Source organism: Somniosus microcephalus, chromosome 7 (genome assembly GCF_052327205.1).
Source record: "Somniosus microcephalus isolate GS21.2 chromosome 7, FLI_Smic_1.0, whole genome shotgun sequence".
NCBI lineage: Eukaryota > Metazoa > Chordata > Chondrichthyes > Squaliformes > Somniosidae > Somniosus > Somniosus microcephalus.
Genome location: NC_140993.1, coordinates 139,785,809 through 139,806,265, shown reverse-complemented (window position 1 = coordinate 139,806,265; position 20,457 = coordinate 139,785,809). Strand labels below are relative to the sequence as shown.

At 46.7% G+C, this 20,457-nt stretch overlaps 1 pseudogene; it reads left to right on the top strand.

Annotated features, from left to right (window-relative positions):
* The window catches only part of LOC147114913 (uncharacterized), a 94,726-nt pseudogene extending 74,514 nt beyond the window's left edge, over positions 1 to 20,212 (top strand).
* The last annotated feature ends 245 nt before the right edge of the window (positions 20,213 to 20,457 follow it).

Here is a 20,457-nt window from a genome sequence, read left to right as displayed (position 1 = left end):
TTTGGCTCTAGGGATCAAAAATCAATGCTTGATTCAGGCCAAATTGGACCACATACTTGGCCAGTTCATTCACCCTAGGTTGAAATTTTGCTCAGTAATACAACAGGCTTCCATGCATCAAGAAGTATTCTGGCATTGAATAAGCCAGACAAAAGTCCTTATAATCTTCCAGGTAGGTTTTTATGTGAAGATTTCACTGAAGGAAATGGCAATATATTGTATGATGACGAGTTTATTTACTGCTAATCCATTGCCAGCAAATCAAGAAACTAGAACGAGTCATTATACTTTCAGGTCCTATGGGGGCGATTTTTCCACTGGAGGCGGGTTGGAGGAGGGTTTCGGTTTGGATGGGTTCCAAACCCGCCTCCACTGATAGGTTTGAAAAAATTGCGATTTTCCCCTGATTGGCCACTTGATTTCAGAGCTGTGGGTTGCCCTTGGTCAATTAGTGTTTTGGGACTGAAACTCGCCTCTGCTGACATCACTTATGCAACCTCATTTAAGGGCTGCTTGCTGCCTTGGGTCATTCCACTGGATTTCTGCCAATGCTGCAACACATTTTGAGAAACTACTATGTCCAATTCCAAGGCAAGGGCCTTCCCGAGGTTCTCGGATGAAGCTCTGCAAATGTTGGTTGAGGGGGTGACAGCTAACAGGGAGGTGCTCTTCCACTCATCTGGGAGGAAGAGGCCTCCCAAAGAAACCAAGGCTGTGTGGGTTCAGCTGGTAAGAGATATAACCTCCAGATCTGTGTGCAGATTAGGTGAATGTTTATGTGTATTGATGAAATGCCATCCCTGTTGGAAAGCATTAAAATGATTTGATGCCAAAATGTTGGCGTTATGGCATCTGTCAGCTCCACATTGCGGGCTCCGCCACACATGCGTTGTCAGGTTGGTGGCCAGGCTGAAAGGAGGCCAGAGAGTCATGTCCATTGTCTATGATGTCTTAAGATGGAGCCAAGGACATGTGCCAACATGGGCAACCTATGCAAATCTGACCAGGATAAAGGTAATCCCTTGCATCACGGGCAGCCATGTGCTCGCGTGCTGCCGCTGCTGCTGGTCGATAGACCGGCACACTGTCCTCCTCCTGCTCCTCCTCCTCCTCCTGCTCCTCCTCCTGCTCTTCCTCCTCCTCCTCCTCATCCTCATCTGAGGAGGCCTGGAACTGAGCTACTTGCTCATCAGGAAGCTGCAAGCCACGACGCTGTGCGATGTGCAGTGGACAGCAGACCATGACCATTCTGGTGACCCTGTATGGTGTATACTGCAGGGCTCCACCTGATCGGTTAAGGCATCGGAAACGCATCTTCAACAACCCAATGGTTTGCTCGATGATGGACCTGTTTGAAGTGTGGCCCTCTTCAGCCTCGTTAGCTGACCTCCTGATTGGCATCATTAGCCATTTCTTCCGGGGGTAGCCTTTGTCACCAAGGAGCCATCTGTTAAGTTGGTTTGGTGGTTTGAAAAGCGGAGGAACACTAGAGTGCCGCAGGATGAGAGAGTCATGGCAACTACCACAGAACTTGGCGCAAACATGCAAAAACTCATTCTTGTGGTTACACACCAGCTGTACGTTGAGGGAGTGGAAGCCCTTTCGGTTGACAAAGATAGCTGGATTGTGATGGGGTGTCCTAAGGGCCACCTGTGTGCAGTCTATGACGCCCTGCACCATTGGCATGCTTGCCATATTTGCAAAGCCAACTGAACGCGCGGTTATACTTGCTTGATCCCTTGAGAACTGGATGTAATTGTGTGCCTTTGTGAAAAGGGCATTGGTAACCTGCGTGATGCAACTGTGGGCAGCCAAGTGGGAGATGCCACTGATGTCTGCTGATGATTCCTGGAAGGAGCCTGAGGCAAAGAAGTTGAGTGTGGTGGTGAATTTGACAGCTACTGGTAAGGGGTGTCCACGTGCTCTTCTGGGCACCAGGTCTTGCTGCAGCAGTCCGCAGATCTCTCGGACAACCTTTCGCGAAAGTCTCAGCCTCCTTCAGCACTGCTGCTCACTCATGTTCAGGTAGCTCATCCTCTGTCTGTAAACCCTCTGTCGGGGGCATCTCCGGTGGCGAGGTGCCTTGATGCGCTGGCGCCTTCTGCCCTGTGCAGCATCAGGTTGGTGAACAGGAGGTTGGGGCTCCTGCTGCTGTTGCTACTGAGCTGCCTGGTTCTGCTGCTGCCGTAGATGCTCCTCTCCGAATCTGAGGTCCATGGTGAAAGAAAATGAATGGTTCCCATGCTGCTGGCAGATGCCTCGGTTGGGGAAGCACTCATTGCAAGCGGGGAGCGGGGAGCGGGTCTTCCAAGGAGGTCCCACAGTTGATAGACACAAGCTGCAGCGCCGCTGACTTCGGAAGGCCTGCTAAAAGTGCTGAAAGACCTTTTAAAGCAAAGTTCTGCCACCTGCAACTAATCCCTGATGAAAACTCAGTTTTAATGGTGGAGCTGCAGCTGTGAGGAGGCAACCCACTTGTCAACCCGCCAGGTTTAGCTAGCGTGGTTTAGGAGGGTCGTGGAACACGCTGAAAATTTTGAAAAATAACGAAAAATAAATAGGATTAGAGAGGCCCTTAATGACCTCTTAACAAGCTCTCTGGCCAGCTGGAGGCAGGACCGTTTCCACCCTGGAAAACCGGCACCGGCAAAATCGCGCGGAGGCGAGTTGGAGGTGGGTTCCGAACCCGCTCTCATTTTTTTGCGATTTTCCCACCTTTCCTGCCTCCAAACCCGCCTCCTCGGGGCTGAGAAAATCGCTCCCTATCAGTTCAATTGTCAACTTCATTAGCCTATTACTTAACTAAGCATGGGAAAAAGTTCTGAGGGACAGGATAAATCTTCATTTAGAAAGACATGGATTAATCAGGGACAGTCAGCCTGGATTTGTTAAGGGAAGGTCATGTCTGACTAACTTGATTGAATTTTTTGAGGAGGTAACAAGGAGGGTCGATGAGGGTAGTGCGTTTGATGTAGTGTATATGGATTTTAGCAAGGCTTTTGATAAGGTCCCACATGGCAGACTGGTCACAAAAGTAAAAGCCCATGGGATCCAGGGCAAAGTGGCAAGTTGGAGCCAAAATTGGCTCAGAGGCAGGAAGCAGAGGGTAATGGTGATGGGTGTTTTTGTGACTGGAAAGCTGTTTCCAGTGGGGTTCCACAGGGCTCAGTACTAGATCCCTTGCTTTTTGTTCCATATATCAATGATTTAGACTTGAATGTAGGGGGTATGTTTAAGAAGTTTACATATGATACTAAAATCGGCTGTGTGGTTGATAATGAAGAAGAAAGCTGTAGACTGCAGGAAGATATCAATGAGCTGGTCAGGTGGGCAGAACAGTGGCAAATGGAATTCAATCCGGAGAAGTGAGAGATAATGCATTTGGGGAGGGCTAACAAGGCAAGGGAATACACATTAAATGGTAGGATACAGAGAAGTGTGGAGGAGCAAAGGGACCTTGGAGTGCAGGTCCACAGATCCCTGAATGTAGCAGGCCAAGTATATAAGGTGGTTAAGAAGGCATATGGAATAATTGCTTTTATTAACCGAGGCTTAGAATACAAGAGCAGAGAGGTTATGCTTGAACTGTATAAAACACTAGTTAGGCCACAGCTAGAGTACTGCGTGCAGTTCTGGTCACCACATTACAGGAAAGATGTGATTGCACTAGAGAGGGTACAGAGGAGATTTATGAGGATGTTGCCAGGACTGGAGAATTTTAGCTATGAGGAAAGATTGGATAGGCTGGGGTTGTTTTCTTTGGAACGGATGAGGCTGAGGGGAGACCTTATTGGGGTGTATAAAATTATGAGGGGCCTAGATAGAGTGGATCGGAAGGACCTATTTCCCTTAGCAGAGGGGCCATCAACCAGGGGGCATAGATTTAAAGTAATTGGTAGGCGGTTTAGAGGGGATTTGAGGGGAAATTTCTTCACCCAGAGGGTGGTGGGGGTCTGGAACTCACTGCCTGAAAGAGTGGTAGAGGCAGAAACCCTCACCACATTTAAAAAGTGCTTGGATGTGCACTTGAAGTAACCTACAGTGCTCTGTCAGTGACCTCCCCCCAATTGGCCTGCTGATCCCGCAGGGCGGGCTTAACAAGGTCAATCAGAAGAAAATCCCTCTGGTTGGTCAGATGATGATGGAGGTGGGACCTTGACCTGACAAGTAGCAGTCCCGCCTCCAACTCGTCTTCATTGAGAAAATCCAGCCCACAGACTCTTGCTGCAATAAAGGAATAACAAATAGTTCACAGTGAATGCAAGGATCAAATTCAATCTCAGGATTCTAAAGACATTCATAACTTGCTTGATTTACAGAATAATATTTGTTATTTATATTTACAGCTACTCCAGTTTATTAAATAAATAAATATAATTATATCAATGATAATTTGTAGAAACTATCTGGTTTCAATGTCGTTATTATAAAATATAATGACAATATTACATTTATGAAACTGAAAATGGAGAAGAGAACCACTAATGACTTCATACCCTATTAATCCAATTAGTCACTAATAAAACTAGATATATGCTTCATAGCAAAGCTTACATTACTATGTAGAGGGAATTGAACCTATTCTACTTAAATTTATTTCACTTCATTATGTTTATTCAAGTGTACTTCTTTATTGCCTAAGGCCAACCAATGAATTAGCTTTGGTGATGGCCTTGAGGTAACTTTAGGTGAAATATTTTGGTGCACCCTCCAATATCAATCTAGGCTATCCTTGTGCTTTATGTGGTGGGAGACAGTGAGTAAGAGAGAAATCTGGTTCAGGCAGAGGTAGCTGGATGCTATATGAAACAATGAGGTCTGATTGCAAAGTAAAATTGCCAAAGCCCTTCAGGCAGACCAACTGCCCAACCAGTCAGATCAGGACTGATATGTACTGTAGCACAGGTCGTAACGAACCTACAAGGGGGAACAAAATAACTTTCAAAATACAAAGATGGAGATAAAAAGTTTTGAGGGTTAAAAGAATTCCCCTTCAAGTTCAGTCTGTTTAATTGCCTTTGTGCGCTAATGCCGGTGTTAACCCATTCAAATTGAATGTGTTAGTGACTGCTTAATAGCACAGACAGGAATTTATCTAAATGTGTTGACCAGTGTGCTAAAAGTAGCACACAGAGGAAATCAAACCGACAGATATTTGACCTGATTGGATATTATTGTTATTTTTGAATATTGTATATATTTGTGTCAGATATTTTAATGTAATTCTAGGTTGTTTGCAGATTTCTAAGTATCATTTTCCACTGACTGACTATAAAAGACAGAAATTCGGTTCCGTAGCGCCGGTTATTTGGGCGCTGTGGGTGCTGAATTGGGTCCAAAATGGTGTCTGAGCAGTGTATGCATACTCCTGGTGTGGGCCGTGCTGGTTGCTATCTTGTTGAGGGCGGTAGGGCTGCCATTAGGAGCAGGCGCTGGAAGTATGGTAAGTAGGCAGATTGTGACGTCAGTCAGTGTGCAACGCTGATTTGACGCCAGCGCTGCCATTTTGTCATCATCGGTGGAACGAACTCACTGTGTTGACCTTGCAGAGCTGAACAGGCGTTCAGCAGCAGGAAGGACACCCCCCACCAGTGCTAGTTAAAGGGATCATGAACAACTTTCAGGTAATTTGCTTTTTGATTTCTACTGGCTCTGTGTAACTTTGTGGAAGTGTTTGGAGCTTTCTAGAGTTATTTAAAGTTGGTGATATGACAGGAAGTGGTGCTGCAAGTGGAGAAGAACTTGCTTCTGACTTCAAGGGTTCTGGTCAGACAACTTGCTCCAAGTCATGTGCAGTCAAGTTGTCATCCCCTTTGGCCTGCAGCATGACCGGGAAATGGAGCAGAGGCAGAAAAGAAGAAGACAAGCTGCTTGCAGAGGGAGGAGGAGGGGGAGGGGCAGAAGAGCTCTCAGCAGGAGGCCTTACCCACCTATGGTCTTCCTGAACTTGAGCCAGGAGCAGTGTGTGAGGCATCTGCGCTTTACAAAGGAGGTGCTCACGGAACTCTGCCACCTCTTCCAACCAGACCTGCAGCCTCGCACCAGGGCAAGGACAGCGCTGCTAGAGGTTGTGAAGGTGACTGTGAATTTCTTTGCGTCGGGATCATTCCAAGCTGGATCAGACGACATCTATAACATCTCACGGTTCGCCATCCACTGCTGCATAAGAGAGGTGACAGAAGCTCTTAATGCCAGGAGAGGGGAATTCATTATAGAAGAAGGCTGACCAGAGAGAAGCAGGCGGAGCATGCCCATGGCTTTGCCAGGATAGCGGACTTCTCCAGTTGCAGGGCGCCATCAACTGCACACACGTGGCTTTGCGGGCACTGTATCTAAAAGCTTCTTCTCGATCTTCCTGGCTGCACTGCTCCATGTCACCCTCAGTAAGTTCCCCACTGGAGTGGAGCTAATCTACAGAAAAAACGGAAAACTGTTCAACCTCCGTCATCTCCAGTCCAGATCTAAGGCCATCCCATCCTCTGTCATCAAATTACAGTATGCAGACGATGCTTGCATCTGCGCACGCTCTGAGGTCGAACCCCAAACCATCATCAACACCTTCACCAAAGCGTACGAGAGCATGGGCCTTACACTAAACATCCGTAAGACAAAGGTCCTCTACCAACCTGCCCCCGCCACACAGTACTGCCCCCCGATTATCAAAATCCATGATGAGGCCTTGGACAACGTGGACCACTTTCCATACCTCAGGAGCCTACTGTCAACAAGGGCAGACGTCGATGATGAAGTCCAACACCGCCTTCATTGTGCCAGTGCAGCCTTCGGTCGCCTGAGGAAGAGAGTGTTTGAAGACCAAGACCTCAAACCCAGCACCAAGCTCATGGTCTATAGAGCAGTAGTGATACCCGCCCTCCTGTATGCTCCAGAGACATGGACCATGTACAGCAGGCACTTCAAAGCACTGGAGAGGTACCACCAATGAAGCCTCCGCAAGATCCTGCAAATCCATTGGCAGGATAGGTGCATCAACGTCAGTGTTCTCGCTCAGGCCAACATCCCCAGCATCAAAGCTTTGATCAGCTCCGATGGACGGGCCACATCGTCCGCATGCCTGATACGAGACTCCCAAAACAAGCACTCTACTCGGAGCTCCGACACGGCAAGAGAGCCCCAGGTGGGCAGAGGAAATGCTTCAAGGACACCCTCAAAGCCTCCTTGAAAAAGTGCAACATCCAACCGACACCTGGGAATCCCTGGCCCAAGACCGCACAAAGTGGAGGAGAAGCATCTGGGAAGGCGTCGAACACCTTGAGTCTCTTCGCCGAGAGCAAGCAGAAGCCAAGCGCAAACAGTGGAAAGAGCGCACGTCAACCCAAGCACCCCACCCACCTGCCCCTTCAACCATCATCTGCCCCACCTGTGACAGAGACTGTAGGTCCTGCATTGGACTCATCAGTCACCTGAGAACTAATTTTTAGTGTGGAAGCAAGTCATCCTCGGTTCCAAGGGACTGCCTAAGAAGAAGAAGAACAAGAAGGATCTAAATGCTGAGATGTACCGCAACTGCATAGTTTACCACTTGCTGAATGTGCAGTTGGTGTGCGACCATGCTCAGCACATCATGATGTTGAACGACCAGTATCCTGGCAGCAGTCCAGATGTTTTTATTTTGTGCCAGTCCACTGTTCCCTCAGTTGTTGAGCCACCAAGACAAACCAGAGGGTGGCTACTGAGTGACAAGGGTTTTCCCTTGACCACCTGGCTCATGGCTCCACTCTGCAAACTAACCACACGTAGGCAGCATGTGTACAACGAGAGCCATGCTGCCACATGAAATACCATAGAGCAGACCATTGGGGTGCTGAAGAAACTGTTCCCCTGCTCTGGAGGAGCCCCACAGTACTCACTGTAGCGTATGTCCCAATTCGTGCTGGTGGTCTGCTGTATCGTCTACAGCCTGGCCATCATGAGGGCACAGCCTTTGCCACCAGGGATATGACCACCAGCTGAGGAAGAGGACAAATGAAAGTGAAGGAGGAGGAAGCAGAAGGAAGGCAGCAACCCAGACAGCTCCTTTCTGGCCGGAAGACCTGGGTTCAAATCATCTGCCAGCAGTACGAGTGAACATAACCCTAATTTCCCATTCGACATTCGCCCCACACCTTACCTTTCCTCTGTTGCTGACCATCACAGCGTCCTCTTGGCCACAATGCTGAAATAAAAGCTAGGACAAAGCAAACATTCAAATCCAATATTACATCAAAAAATCAACTAACCATCCTTGTGCATTCCCTTAGTGACTGTCCTGTGTGTACCTTTGCCTATTCTAGTGCTCCTACGAAGTGCTACCCCAGTGGCTGCAGCATGGCTGCTGGAAGGCTGCTGACTTTAAGGGGAGAGACTGCAGATATCCCTGCAGGGCGACCTTGAGGAGCTCTGGACCTAGAAGGCTCGGCTTCAGACTGCACCACCTCTGCCTGTGCCGCAGTAGTCTGGGCTGGCTGGCTGACAGGCAACAGCTAGAGCACTGACGGAGTGGCAGGGATGGGAGCACATAGAAACATAGAAACATAGAAACATAGAAGATAGGAGCAGGAGTAGGCCATTCGGCCCTGCTCCGCCATTCAATGAGATCATGGCTGATCATCCAAATTCAGTACCCTGTCCCTGCCTTCTCCCCATATCCCTTGATCCCTTCAGCCTCAAGAAACATATCCAACTCTTTCTTGAATATATTTAATGAACTGGCCTCCACCGCCCTCTGTGGCAGAGAATTCCATCATCCTGAGAAAGGACAGCAGGTTTGTGCTCCATGGAGCCACTGCCACTCTCCGGGGCGGGGTCTCAGCAATCCTACTGATCTGTTGGAAAACAGATTGATGGACAGCTGTGAGGCCCTGGAAGCCCCTTTGAACAGTAGTATCCATACAGCAGTCTGAGCTTCCATTGCAGCACTCAGACCTTTGATGGAAGCTGCTTGTGCTGCAATGGCAGCTGTGACATTGACCATCAGACACTGGAGACAGAGGAAAGGGAAACAAGAATAGAAGCAAAAGACAGGAAGGAGAAAAACAAAGGTGGCAGTCAGAGAAATCAAGGGTTTAAATCAAACATGGCCACAGTAAATAATAATTCTAAAAGGTCTAAGAGTGTTAAAAAAACAAGCCTGAAGGTCTTGTGTCTTAATGCGAGGAGCATTCGTAATAAGGTGGATGAATTAGCTGCGCAAATAGAGGTAAACGGATATGATATGATTGGGATTACGGAAACATGGCTCCAGGGTGACCAAGGCTGGGAACTCAACATCCAGGGGTATTCAATATTCAGGAAAGATAGGCAAAAAGGAAAAGGAGGTGGGGTAGCATTGCTGGTTAAAGAGGGGATTAACACAATTGAAAGGAAGGATATTAGCTCTGATGATGTGGAATCTGTACGGGTAGAACTGAGAAATACCAAGGGGCAGAAAACGTTAGTGGAAGTGGTATACAGACCACCAAACAGTAATGCGAAGGTTGGGGATGGCATTAAAATAGAAATTAGAGACGCATGCAATAAGGGCACAGCAGTTATCATGGGTGACTTTAATCTACATATAGATTGGGCTAACCAAATTAGTAACAATACTGTGGAGGAGGAATTCCTGGAGTATATACGGGATGGTTTCCTGGACCAATATGTCGAGGAACCAACTAGAGATCAGGCTATCTTAGACTGGGTATTACGTAATGAGAAAGGATTAATTAGCAATCTTGTTGTGCGAGGCCCCTTGGGTTGGAGTGATCATAATATGATAGAATTCTTCATTAAGATGGAGAGTGAAGTAGTTGACTCAGAGACTAGGGTCCTGAATTTAAAAAAAGGAAACTATGATGGTATGAGTTACGAGTTGGGTAGGATTGATTGGGGAATGTTACTCAAAGGGTTGACGGTGGATAGGCAATGGCAAACATTCAAAGATCGCATGGATGAACTACAGAATTTGTTCATCCCTGTTTGGCATAAAAATAAAACAAAAAAGGTGACTCAACCATGGCTAACAAGGGAAATTAGGGATAGCATAAGATCCAAGGAGAGGACATAAAAATTGGCCAGAAAAAGCAGTAAACCTGAGGATTGGGAACAGTTTAGGTTTCGGCAAAGGAGGACAAAGGGATTAATTAAGAGGGGGAAAATAGAGTATGAGAGTAAGCTTTCAGGGAACATAAAAACTGACTGTAAAAGCTTTTATAGATATGTGAAGAGAAAAAGATTGGTGAAGTCAAGCATAGGTCCCTTGCAGTCAGAATCAGGGGAATTTATAATGGGGAACAAAGAAATGGCAGACCAATTAAATACATACTTTGGTTCTGTCTTCACAAAGGAGGACACAAATAACCTCCCAGAGATGTCGGGGAACATAGGGTCTAATGAGAAGGAGGAACTGAAAGAAATCAGTATTTGTAGGGAAATGGTGTTAGGGAAATTGATGGCATTGACAGCCGATAAATCCCCAGGGCCTGATAATCTACATCCTAGGGTACAAGGAAGTGGCCCTAGAAATAGTAGATACATTGCTGGTCATCTTCCAAAATTCGATAGACTCTGGAACAGTTCCCATGGATTGGAGGGTAGCTAATGTTACCTCACTATTCAAAAAAGGTGGTAGAGAGAAAACGGGGAATTATAGACCGGTAAACCTGACATCGGTAGTGGGGAATATGCTAGAGTCCATTATAAAAGATGTAATAGCAGAGCACTTGGAAAACAGTGACAGGATCGGACAAAGTCAACATGGATTTACAAAAGGTAAATCGTGCTTGACTAATCTACTGGAATTTTTTGAGGATGTAACTGGTAGAATCGATAAGGGAGAACCAGTGGATGTCGTGTATTTGGACTTTCAGAAGGCTTTTGATAAGGTCCCGCATAAGAGATTAGCATGTAAAGTTAAGGCACATGGGATTGCGGGCAAGGTACTGACTTGGATAAAGAATTGGTTGGCAGACAGGAAGCAAAGAGTTGGAATAAATGGCTCTTTTTCCGAATGGCAGGCAGTGACTAGTGGGGTACTGCAGGGATCAGTCCTGGGACCCCAGCTATTCACAATATATATTAATGATCTAGACGAGGGAACTAGATGTAATATCTCCAAGTTTGCAGACGACACAAAGCTGGGTGGGCGTGTGTGCTGTGAGGAGGATTCTGAGAAACTCCAGTATGATATGGACAGGTTGGGTGCTTGGGCAGAAGCATGGCAGATGCTGTATAATGTGGATAAATGCGAGGTTATCCACTTTGGTGGCAAAAACAGGAAGGCAGATTATGATCTGAACAGCAATAGATTGGGAGAAGGGGAAGTGCAATGAGATCTGGGTGTCCTTGTGCACCAGTCGCTGAAGGTAAGCATGCAGGTGCAGCAGGCGGTTAAGAAGGCAAATGGTATGTTGGCCTTCGTAGCGAGAGGGTTCGAGTACAGGAACAAGGATGTCTTGCTGCAGTTGTACAGGGCCTTGGTGAGACCACACCTTGAGTATTGTGTACAGTTTTGATCGCCTTATCTGAGGAAGGATGTTCTTGCCATGGAGGGAGTGCAGCGAAGATTCACCAGACTGATACCTGGGATGGCAGGAATGACTTATGAGGAGAGATTGGGTTGATTGGGCTTATACTCGCTGGAGTTTAGAAGAATGAGAGGGGATCTCATTGAAACTTATAAAATTCTAACAGGACTAGACAGACTAGATGCAGGAAGGATATTCCCAATGGCTGGGGAGTCCAGAACCAGGGGTCACAGTCTAAGGATAAGGGGTAAGCCATTTAGGACAGAGATGAGGAGGAATTTCTTTACCCAGAGAGTGGTGAGCCTGTGGAATTCTCTACCACAGAAGGCAGTGGAGGCCAATTCATTAAATATATTCAAGAAGGAGTTAGATATGTTTCTTAAGGCTAAAGGGAACAAGGGATATGGGGCGAAGGCAGGGAGAGGGTGCTGAATTTGAATGATCAGCCATGATCTCATTGAATGGTGGAGCAGGCTTGAGGGGCCGAATGGCCTACTCCTGCTTCTATCTTCTATGTTTCTATATATCATGGTGGGTTCGACAGGTGTGCTGATGGAGGCGACGTGCTCCAAGCTCTGCGCAAAGCCATGTGCCAAGTTGATGCTGGACTCCTCCATGCTCCTTGACATTGAGCATAGGCTTTCTGGCAGGCTTTCCAAGCATTTGAGTGTGTACACCCATCAGCCTTCTTCTGTAATAAAAACAGAAAATGCTGAAAATACTCAGTTGATCAGGCAGCATCTGTAGAGAGAGAAACAGAGTTAATATTTCAGATCGGAGACCTTCCATCAGAACTGGAATAGGTTAGCGATATAACAGGTCTTAAGCAAGCGCAGAGGCAGGGAAAGTGGGGTGGGGAGGAATGAACAAAAGGGGAAGTCTGTGATAGGGTGAAAGGCAACAGAGATTAAATGACAAAACGGATGATGCTGCAAGGCAAAAGGAGATGGTAATGGGAGAAGTAAAGAAACAAAAGATGGGTCTAGAGGAGGTGTAAAAGGGAATGGCATAATCATCATCAGATGCCATCCGAAAAAATGGGGGCAGAGGTTATGATCTGAAATTGTTGAACTCAGTGTTGAGTCCAGAAAGCTGTGAAGTGCCTAATCATTCTGCCTGCTCATTAACATCATTGGAGCGCTGACCTCGGCACAAGACACGCTGCTGATTGGCTTAGTGCTCAGCGGGGGCGCCAATATTGGATGCAGTCCAATGGCCAACAATATTTTGCCTCGGCTCTCTCCACTACTTAAAGGGAGGTGCTTTGTTGCAGAAGCACTTCATTGTCACTCTGGAGAAACAATTGCACATTAACCTGGAGAACGAGCTAGACGATTTTCAATTGCTGCACTGGAGGCCTTCATCCTCGGGGTCCAACAAAGGCAGGCTGTCCTTTACCCGCAGGGAGATGAACCTGGGGTCCAGAATCTTGCTGGAACGTCATGGGGGAGCACTGCCAGAACACTTATAACAGTGGCCCTAGTCTACTCTGCTGCAGAATACTGCTCTGCCTCATGGTCCTGCAGCCATCACACAAAGTTCGTGGACATGCAGCTAAACGCCGCCATGAGGACGGTGCCAGTGACCCTCAAGTCCACTCCAACTGAGTGGCTCCTGGTGCTGTCCAACATTGCCTTGCCGCGACACCACCATGTTCCGTGAGATGGAAAATATTGTGAACAACATCGACCTTCCCAGTCAAGAAGGCTTGAACAACCCACCACAAAAGTGCTTAAAATTGCACCGGGCATTCTGGGAAATAGCAGCCAATATTTATGCAGGTGGTATCAACCCACTATCCAGACGGACAGAATTGTGGGACAATGCAATACAAAGAACCAACACCTCATCACTGACCCAACAGCAGAGGTCCCTGGCTTCGACCTCCCTCGAAGACAGAGGACAGCGCTTAACCGAATCCGCACAGGGCATGAAGGATGTGGCCACTCGCTCCACAAGTGGAAGATGAGGGACGACCCAAAGTATGACTGTGGCCAGGAGTCCCTGACCATGGAACACATCACATCAACCTGCCCACTAAGATCTGTTGCGGGAGGCACCTCATTTCTCCACTCAGCATCTCAGGAGGCTTTTGAATGGATAGCCACACTAGACAGCCCATTATAAGCTTTTCCCATCATATGAAACAAGAGGCCATCCAAGGTCATTTGCAGAAAGTTATGGGAAGAGATTAAACAGTGTTGTCACAAGGACCTGGATCCAGTGCCGCAAAAAGTTTAATGACCTCAAACGGCAGGTCAAGGTGAGTGAAGGCTTCAGCAAATGTCATATCCCACTATAAGAACATAAGAACATAAGAAATAGGAGCAGGAGTAGGCCAATCGGCCCCTCGAGCCTGCTCCACCATTCAATAAGATCATGGCTGATCTGATCCTAACCTCAAATCTTCTATCACTCTGCATCCACCCGAACCCATGTGATCTCCCAGGAGAGGCGAAAAACCAGATAAAAGACCCCATGGCCAATTTGGGAGAAAAAAATCTGGGAAATTCCTCTCCGACCCATCTAGGCGATCAAAATTCTTCCAGGAGATCACTCTGTCCCTATATTTTCTACAGTACTTACCTTCTGTAAAGGCAATCTCCACCCCAGCCAGGAACAGGAATAAAACCATCTCCTGAAATCTAACACAGAATTAGAACACAGTAGGAGCAGAACCAGGCTACACGGCCCCTGGGCCCACTCCACTACCCACAGGGCCATGACCATTCCGAACCTAGACTCATGTCCAATTTCCTGCCCGCTCCCCGTAACCCTTAATTCCCTTTACCTCTAGGAAACTATCTATTTCTGTTTTAAATTTATTTAATGATGTAGCTTCCACAGCTTTCTGGGGCAGCAAATTCCACAAACCTACCACCCTCTGAGTGAAGAAGTTTCTCCTCATCTCAGTTTTGAAAGAGCAGCCCCTTATTTTAAGATTATGCCCCCTAGTTCTAGTTTCACCCTTCATTGGGAACATCCTCACCGCATCCACCCGATCAAGCCCCTTCACAATCTTATATGTTTCAATAAGATCGCCTCTCATTCTTCTGAACTCCAATGAGTAGAGTCCCAATCTACTCAACCTCTCCTCATATGACCACCCCCTCATCCCTGGGATTAACCGAGTGAACCTTCTTTGTACTGACTCAAGAGCAAGTATATCTTTTCTTAAGTATGGACACCAAAACTGTATGCAGTATTCCAGGTGCGGTCTCACCAATACCTTGTACAACTGCAGCAATACCTCCCTGTTTTTATATTCCAACCCCCTAGCAATAAAAGCCAACATTCCATTGGCCTTCTTGATCACTTGCTGCACCTGCATACTAACTTTTTGAGTTTCGTGCACCAGGACCCCCAGATCCCTTTGTACTACAGTACTTTCCAGTTTCTTGCCATTAAGATAATAACTTGCTCTATGATTTTTCCTGCCAAAGTGCATAACCTCACACTTTCCAGTATTGTATTCCATCTGCCAAATCTCTGCCCACTTACCTAGCCTGTCTATGTCCCTTTGCAGGTTTTTTATGTCCTCCTCACTCACTACTTTCCGTCCCATCTTTGTATCATCTGCAAACTTTGATATGTTACACTCGGTCCCCTCCTCCAAATCGTTAATATAGATTGTAAAGAGTTGGGGACCCAGCACTGACCCCTGCGGAACACCACTAGTTACTGGTTGCCAATCTGAGAACGAACCATTTGTCCCAACTCTCTGCTTTCTGTTAGAGAGCCAATCCTCCACCCACGCCAGAATATTACCCCCAATCCCGTGATTTTTTATCTTAAGCAATAATCTTTTGTGTGGCACCTTGTCAAATGCCTTTTGGAAGTCTAAATACACTACGTCCACTGGTTCCCCTTTATCCACCCTGTATGTTACTTCCTCAAAAAACTCAAACAAATTTGTCAAACATGACTTCCCCTTCATGAAACCATGCTGAGTTTGTCCTATTAAATTATGTTTATCCAAATGTCCCGTTACTGTCTCCTTAATAATGGACTCTAACATTTTACCAACCACAGATGTTAGGCTAACAGGTCTATAGTTTCCAGCCTTCTGCCTACTGCCCTTTTTAAATAAGGGTGTTACATTAGCAGTTTTCCAATCTGCCGGGACCTTTGCTGAGTCCAGGGAGTTTTGGAAAATTATTACCAATGCATCCACAATCCCTACCGCCACTTCCCTCAAGACCCTAGGATGCAAGCCATCAGTTCCAGGGGACTTATCCGCCTTGAGTCCCATTATTTTACCAAGTACCACTTCCTTCGTGATTTTAATCATATTTAGTTCCTCCCCCCCTAGAGCCCCCTGTTTGTCCAGTGTTGGGATATTCTTAGTGTCCTCTACTGTAAAGGCTGATACAAAATAATTGTTCAGTGTTTTTGCCATCTCCATGTTTCCCACCATTAATTTCCCGGTCTCATCCTCTAAGGGACCAACATTTACTTTAGCCACCCTTTTTCTTTTTATATAACTATAGAAACTTTTGCTGTCTGTTTTTATATTTTTTGCTAATTTACTTTCATAATCTATCTTCCCTTTCTTAATCAATCTTTTAGTTATTTTTTGCTGTCTTTTAAAGACTTCCCAATCTTCCATCCTCCCACTAGATTTGGCTACCTTATATGCCCTTGTTTTTAGTCGGATACTATCCTTAATTACTTTACTTAGCCACGGATGGCTATCTTTTCTTTTACACCCTTTTTTCCTCAGTGGAATATATATTTTTTGGAAGTTGTAAAATAACTCCTTAAATGTACACCACTGATCATGTACCGTCTTACCCTTTAATCTATTTTCCCAGTCCACTCTAATCAATTCCGCTCTCATACCTTCATAGTCTCCTTTATTCAAGCTCAGCACGCTTGTTTGAGATCCAACCTTCTCACCCTCTAATTGAATATGGAATTCAACCATGTTATGGTCACTTATTCCAAGGGGATCCTTTACTAGGACATTTTTAATTAATCCTGTCTCATTACACAGGACCAAATCTAAGGTTGCTTGCCCCCTGGTCGGTTCAGTTACATACTGGTCAAGAAACCCATCCCTAATACACTCAATGAACTCATCCTCAAGGCTGCCCTGCCCAATTTGATTTGTCCAGTTAATATGATAATTAAAATCCCCCATAATTATAGCTGTTCCCTTATTACACGCCTCAACTATTTCCTGATTAATACTCCGTCCAACAGAGTTGCAACTGTTCGGAGGCCTATAGACTACACCCACTAGTGTTTTTTTTCCCTTATTATTCCTTATCTCCACCCAAACTTTTTCACTATCCTGCTCCTTTGACCCAATATCATTTCTCTGTATTATAGTGATTCCTTCCTTTATTAACATAGCCACCCCACCTCCTCTCCCTTCCTGCCTGTCCTTCCTGATTGTTAAATAACCTGGTATGTTTAATTCCCAGTCGTGGTCACCCTGCAGCCATGTTTCTGTAATGGCCACAAGATCATACCCATATGATGTTATTTGTGCCGTTAACTCATTCATTTTGTTACGAATGCTACTGCACCACAAGCCTCACATACTGCTCAATGCACCATAACCCCATCACTCACCTACCAACAATCTCTAGTTATCACCACTCATACCTCACAATCATAGCTTCACTTCACCCTCGCACATTTACCACTGCTGCAACACTCACACCCACATCTCACACCTTGCACACTGTAGGGTTCTCAAAATTCCCACATTCCCCAAAATTAGTAATAAAGGGACCCTGAAGGACAAAGTTATTAATAAGGGTACCCTAAAGAAAATGGCTTCTGGACCTCGTGACAGAAGCCTGCAAGATTGGAAAGCAGGACCCTGCAAAAACGGCAGGCCAAATTCAAAAGGGCTTTGAACAACCTGACATGCCTGGGCCTGTGAGAGACTTGTTATTTTGAAGCCAGACAACTAGATGATGCAGAATACACATTCTTCATTTTTGAAACAAATCAACTCAGGAAAGACTTAATCTTGAACCCATCAAACCTTTGCATAAATAATCGCTTACAGTTTAAACTGGCTACCGAGCCAGGAAGATACCGATTCACATTATGCATAACAAACACCGAGACATTAAAGACCATTTAGCAATGGGGCAACCATCCAAAAAGCAGTTAAGCTGAATGAGTATAATCACTTTAACGAGCCCACCAAAAATTAGACAAAGAACTAACCCTGATTTGGCGCGCAGATAACAACCTCCAAAATAGTATAATTGTAGGCCCACTGGTAACCAAAAGTGTGCAGCAAACAGGCAAGCGAGGCGAGACGAACGGCAAGGTGACGAGCAAGCAGAGAAGGGCAGTGTGGAGAAGCGTTGGGGGACGAGCAGGCACACGCTCAGGTCCAGTGGTACTCGAAACTCAAAGAAGCAGACCGGCATGGTGGGGCAGGCTCAACCGAAGACGACTAGGCCGCAACCGCAGCCTCACACGAGGAACGATCACGAGCACCGTGGTAACAAAGGGCCGGGTAAACCATACCTTCAGATCATTACCACTGCACAGGTAGTGATCTAGGCCACCACGACCGAGCTAACACCGAAGACCGCCAACCGAACCCCAACCGCAACAAAACTTCGATGACCAGACCACCACCAGAAGAACAAAACCCGAAGTTTTCCACTCTACAAGGTAAAGTACCCTACATAGACTTTACTCCCTATCTCTAACGGAGAAAAGAGGGTACTTTACTCAGACGACTCCACCACCGTGCCCTGGGACCATGTGACGATGGCAGGCCCCAAAGGACACAAAGAGTGAACCCCAAAACTGCAACCGGCTTAGTCGACCGGATTCGACCTGTCCAGAAACCCTTATTGGTGAGCATAATCCTGTAGTGTATGTACCTTTAAGGGGAGAACTACTTTTTACAGCTCCTGTATACTGTAGTACCGGCAGTGACCACACCTGTATATAAACCCTGAGTAGGGATCTGTACGTTTAGTTTTAGAGTAACCCTCATCCAGTAAATACCTGTTGATTGTTCCTGCAGTCTCGTGTCTAGTTATTGAAGGACACACAACATCAAAAATACACGGATCTAACAAATCCCTGGCCCCTTATAGCGCAATCTAGTTAGATATTGGGGGTGGGACAAGGGTAGGGGGATTATTTATGTGATTTTTCCCTCGATGTGCCGTGTGCTTCCCATTCCTAATTAAGTGTACTCTTGTATGCCTGTAGCTATTCCAGTAATTTTCAGTGTTGTAATTTTATTGTGCCTTTAATGAAATACAGTTTTCTTGCACCAAACCAGATGTCTACTCCAATTCTGTATCGCTGCCTGTACCTAAGTCCGGTGTCTAGAACCCAGGGGTGTGGGAGCGATTCGAACCGCTCAGAGCAGTCAGAGGCAAGCTGACTACACGCATGCCACCCCCTACAACACACTATTCAACCATGTCAGGCACATCACCCAAACACATTGCACCAAAATCACTGACACTCTGCCTTTTCTCTTGCAGGCAAAGGTGGCACATAACAGGAGAGAACAGCAACAGACGGGAGGCGGCCAAGCCACATTCAGAACCTGAGGGACCTCGAGGAATCCATCTTTGAAATCATTGGTGGGGCTGTGACAGAGTTCGTGGCCAGCGGGGAAATTAAAACCATTGCTGATGATGACAGTATGTTCATACCTAATCCCTCTTCTCACACCTCACTTCACACTCATCCCACAATCTCTTCTCACTCACAAGCTGCTGATTGTGTATGCATGGATATCCTGCATTTCCCCCTCCCCTCACCACAACCCAACCCTTGTGCCTTTCTACTTTCAGATAATCAAGAAATACCACCAGCCCAGCCTATCCCTCATCATCAGCAAACTGATGGAGGAGATGAAGAAGAAGAAGAAGAAGAGACACTGGCACTGCATTTGACACTCACAGACACCAGCTCAGAAAATGACACTGCGCGAACTTTAGAGCAGAGTATAGAGGCAGGATCTGCACGTGGTGAGTCACTGGGCACGAATGGGTTGCTGCCAGGCCAGGGGGAAAGGGTAGCTCGGGGGCCAGCTCCCCGGAGGGCGAGTTCGCGCATGAGTTCTGCTCCACAGGACTCAGATGATGACATTGATGGGGCAGCCTTCAGAAGGGTGATGGGCATGCACACGGAAATGCTAGGTGCAATGGCAAGCCTGCCAGAGAGCCTCCTGTCACTGTCAAGGAGCATGGAGCAGTCTGGCTCCAACATTGGATGGGGCTTTGCACAGAGCATGGAGCTCATGATTTCCAGGATGGAAATGATGAACAACTCCAGGAGAGACCTTGTCGACCCAGCCATGATGCTGTGTGTGGTGGGCGATGTCGTGGCTTCCATTGCAGCACAGGCAGAAGCGACCCAATCTCTCAGAGCTGCATTGGAAGCAGAGACTGCTCTCCTGCAGGCTCAGCTTGCTGCCACGCAAACTCCTACTGCTCTCATACAGTCTCAGCTTGCTGCCACACAAGCTTAGAATGCTGCCATCATCACTGGGTTTACGAGTGTCAAAAGGGACATGCTGGATGTCACAGCAGTCCAGCAATCTGTCCTCCAACAGACTGTCAGCTGTGGCTCAGTGGGTAGCACTCTCTAGGTGGGAGGGGCTAGGAGTGAGCAGGTGTTACTGGTTGCTGCAGGGAGTTGGAGTGAGTTTGTAAAAAGTTGGTGGTGGGTTTTTTCTCTGGTTTTAGGTCCTTTTTGGCCCATAAACAACAGCCAGATGGCTGCTGAGGGGTCCGGAGTGCCGGGCCCCTCAGAGGACAGTGTTCCCAAGATGAATTTAATTAAGGGAGAAACTGTAGTTGGAAGGGAAAGAAAAAGGCCCAAAGATTTGGGCCGGGACCCCAGGAGGTTTGGAAAAGAAAACATGGTGGTGGTTCAGTGCGAGGATAAGGAGATACGAGCTTGGGATATTATCTAAGCGGTACATGAGGACTGTGGCGAGGGAAGCTGC